This window comes from Cimex lectularius, unplaced genomic scaffold, assembly GCF_000648675.2.
Source record: "Cimex lectularius strain Harlan isolate CLEC.00 unplaced genomic scaffold, Clec_2.1 scaffold200, whole genome shotgun sequence".
Lineage (NCBI taxonomy): Eukaryota > Metazoa > Arthropoda > Insecta > Hemiptera > Cimicidae > Cimex > Cimex lectularius.
Genome location: NW_019392893.1, coordinates 1,333,090 through 1,337,226, shown reverse-complemented (window position 1 = coordinate 1,337,226; position 4,137 = coordinate 1,333,090). Strand labels below are relative to the sequence as shown.

At 34.6% G+C, this 4,137-nt stretch overlaps 1 long non-coding RNA gene across 1 annotated transcript; it reads left to right on the top strand.

The window, feature by feature from the left end:
- Positions 1-400: 400 nt before the first annotated feature.
- On the top strand, positions 401-1,117 carry LOC106667675. The gene is made up of 2 exons (XR_001340617.1): positions 401-813; positions 948-1,117. It is a non-coding gene; the product is annotated as an uncharacterized LOC106667675 (long non-coding RNA).
- Positions 1,118-4,137: the final 3,020 nt, after the last annotated feature.

Genomic DNA, 4,137 nt, shown 5'->3' with positions numbered 1-4,137 from the left:
ATCCAACAATCATCCAAGATGATCAGTAAGGATAAAATTACAGATGATCTAGAAATTCAAAATTAGGAGGGAAACACTATATGGTGCACTGGTTGATTTTTGCCATCTAGGCACTATTGTTTTTTTAATACAATGCCCTTTCGATTAAAAAAGGTTTTGTTTATTGTAGTGGGATTTTGGCTAAAGCTTACAATTTTAAGCCCAACGTTCATAGTATTCTCTTAACTGCAATGATATGTAGACCTAAACCAAACCAAATATGGTTGGTCCATCCATGGTGGTCCAAATATAACATATTAAATAATTGTATAAACAGTAAATTTATTGCAGCAAATAAAAGTGACCAATAAAAATCAATAATTTGGAAAGGTTCAATTCAGTATGCTCGGGTAATTTAAGCTCGGAATTTTTGTACTTTAAAAATAAGCCTGGAGAAGCGGGTAATTTCAAAGAATAAAAATGAACTTCTTAATTGTTAATAATTTTAGTACTGGCCAGATAGTTAATTTAGTTGACCTTTGAAGTTTTTCTTTATGATAAAGAGTGCAAGCATCTGCGTTTAGATCGAAACTGGCGTGATCATCTGTACCAAAATCGAGATGGCATTGTTGTAGTTGTTTCAGGACGTCGATCGACACGTGGGATCGTTTAATTCATTAAAAAGAACCCGAAAGAGTTCTTTGTTACTTAGCAGTTATGAGTTTATTAAAGAACTTAATCAACAAGAGTCTTCCGATGGGGCAGACCTGTCCTAACTTGTGCCAAAAAAGAACGTTTATCAGCGGTCCGCCGACCCATTGTGTCTCCACTGGGGTAGGTCATTTGTTTACTAAGGAATATTAAATACAGATATGCCTAGATATTTACGTTTGATTCTTCTAATTTAGTTCTATGACTAGGTTTATAACGAAAGTGTTTTTGAATTTAAAGTTGTTTTTTTTTTACAGGAGAAATGTGTACATTTCACAACGATAGGCGTGTCCATGCTTGTAGTACCGCTGTGGATTCTAGCTCACATACGTACCTACAGAGAGATGAAAAAGTGATCATAATTTTCTTATTTGGAATATCGTCATTGTATTTTGAATTTTGATTAATAAAGAATGACTTGTTAAAATTATTACGTTTGGGTTTTTTATTACGCCTACAGATTCACGATTTCATTTCAAACTTTTCACAACCAGCATTGGCTATCGGCCTACGAACCCAGAAAAGATAATTGACATCATATTAAAGTTAATATTTTCTTTCTAAATGGACAATTCCGTGACTGTTTTTAATAAGAAATAGTTATAATGAAGTACGCACACACACGTAAACCTGCATATGGGGAAACTGAAGTTTGGAAATGTTTTTATATAGGTAGGAAAAGATATGAATGCTAATTTTAAATTTCCACCGTTATGGAATGTCTTTCCTGGATGAATAAATATCGGGAAAGCTTTTGAAGTAGTCTACCCAGAGCATTAAAGGCCCTCGAAGGCAACAAGTATCCCTATACATGGCCCATCTTTCCTTGTCCATCATGACCTGTGAGAAGGTTAACTTTAATAACAATGTTTTATAAATTCCAATTGTTAAATGTTATTTTATGAAAAGGGCTCAAAATTGACCATAACCTTTCAAGATGCCCCCACCCGGTATAGACCACTCTGTACGGACAGTCCCACGACGATTTAGAGGGAATGGATTGGTTTTTCAAATCGGGCAAAATAAACAGAGCTTCTTTTCAGCCGAACCAACTCCCGGGATTTGTTTGTCTTGGGAGGGGGGAAGTATAAATCATTCTCGCAGAAAAATCTGGGCAAGGGAAAACTCTTTAAACGCGATTTGTTTCCGTTTACTTCCAACGTCGAATCCTATCCTAGATGCTCTTTTACAAAGGGTTTACACCAGTTTTTTCCCCTTCCTGGCTACAACATTTGAACAGGAATTTTGAATTTCAAAATGTAGAACGGTAACAACTTTTTTGAAGTTAGGGTTTCTTTAGCGTTTATTTAGATCAGGCTTGTAAATTAAGTATAAAAGTTTCATGGCCTCAAGAAAGTCAAGCAAAAGACTTAAGTATCCCCTCAGATATAAAACTATAAGCTAATTTTAGCTTATTAAAGTAGTAAGGTTTAGGAAAAAATTGACACACGACTGAAAAGATTTAAGGAAGAAAAATTTATGTCGACAATTCGTAAATCGCTCAACCTTTTCCCGTATTTCTTATCTTTCTTTCTCTCTTCTGCACTTAAACTTTCTTCCGATCTAATAGGTTTTCTTTAATAAAATATAGAATTCTTCTTGGTGGAATTGTGTCGAGGTCTTCATTTCTCAGGAATGACTTTCCTAGGTGCCGTAGCCTTTTTGTAGCTATTGCAGGGCTTCTATATTTTCAACATCTGTTAATGGTCCCATTTTTAACTCTTTCCATTATGTTTTTGCATTTAATTTCAACGGAGTAGTTTCTATCCTGTTTGCGATCCAAAAATTGAACAATTATATCGAAATTATTTAATTAAAATAATTATTTTATACTTAAAAACTTAAGTCAGTCTTCGTAATCGAATTTGACCCCATTCTCGGGGTTAAAATTTCACGTTGTTTACCTTTCATGAACCGAAAAAATTTGTTTCTTCCTTCCAATTAGGAGTTTTCAAATATGTTTTTAACCTATTTGAATATTAATTATTAAACAATCAGTTATTAAAAAACACATTATTGTTTTAATCTAGAAGCCAACTTTAAATATTCCGTAAGTTCACTATCATACTTCATTAATTCTAGATGAAGATTCTCAATGAATTCACTAGTTTTCGTGGTCCGCTTGACCAATTAATATCATTCAATTAAGGTTTTTAGTTGACATAAAAAAGTCAGTGTCACGAGCGGGATTCGAACCCACGACCTTCGGCTTGATACGCCGCTACTCGAAGTCACGATATAGCTCAAGTGGTAGAGTAGCGGCGTATCAAGCCGAAGGTCGTGGGTTCGAATCCCGCTCGTGACAATGACTTTTTTATCTCAACTAAAAACCTTAATTAATTGAAATCTCAATGAAGATTTTTCTTTGTTCTAGACCATACTTCTAGATCGTTTCTATAATATATCTTTACAATTAATAATTACATCTTTCAATTAATAATTCTATTCTTTTTACGTAAGGTAAAAAGTCAGTGACACGAGCGGGATTCGAACCCACGACTTTCAGCTAAATACGACGCTGCTCTACCACTTGAGCAATACACACGATACACACGGAATACACTTCGATCCAGTCGTACACCAACTTCCCATCTCAACCTACCTTTCGAATTGAAAAATGGTAAAAAGGAGGGAAAATCGAAAGGTTGGGTTAAGATGGGAAGTTGGTATCCGAGTGGATATAAGTCACGATAGCTCATGTGGTAGAGCAGCGGCGTATTTAGCGGAAGGTCGTCGGTTCGAATCCCGCTCCTGACACTAGCTTTTTTATTCCAACCAATACCTTACATAAAGATTAATTAATTTCGATTTATGAGATTTGAATCATTAAAAAGAATCATTAATCCTGAAGAAAAACTTCAATACTACTTGTCTTTTATAATTATCTCACTAATTTTAAGGTTCCGGGCTTAATTTCCGCAGAGCTCGATTTAGGAGCCTCGAATTAAAAAAAAAAAAAAACATTAATCCGCCGAAAAACGTTAAAATTTAATATTATTTTAAAAATAATTATCTAGCTAATTTTTAGGTTCCGAGCTTAATTTAGGCAGTGTTTTATTGGGTTGTCCGGAAAATAATGCAGGATTTTGGTATTAAACAAAAAAAAAGAAACTAGTTACTTTAAAGCAATGTTCTTTAATCAAAATAATTTCCCATACTCTCAATACATTTCTCCCAACGTGTTGGTAACTTATTAATTCCGTCTGAGTAGAATTCAGAATTTTTAGAATTGATAAAGTCAATAAATGCATTTTCCAGTTCCGTTTGATTTTTGAATATTATGTGTTGTAAGTAGTGGTCCAGGTGTCTAAAAAAATGGTAGTCAGTAGGCGAGAGGTCCGGAGAGTAGGGTGGGTGAGGCAAAGTTTCATAGCCAAGCTCCAATAATTTTTGTGACGTTACACGTGACACATGTGGTCGAGCGTTGTCATGCAACAAAATGAGCCC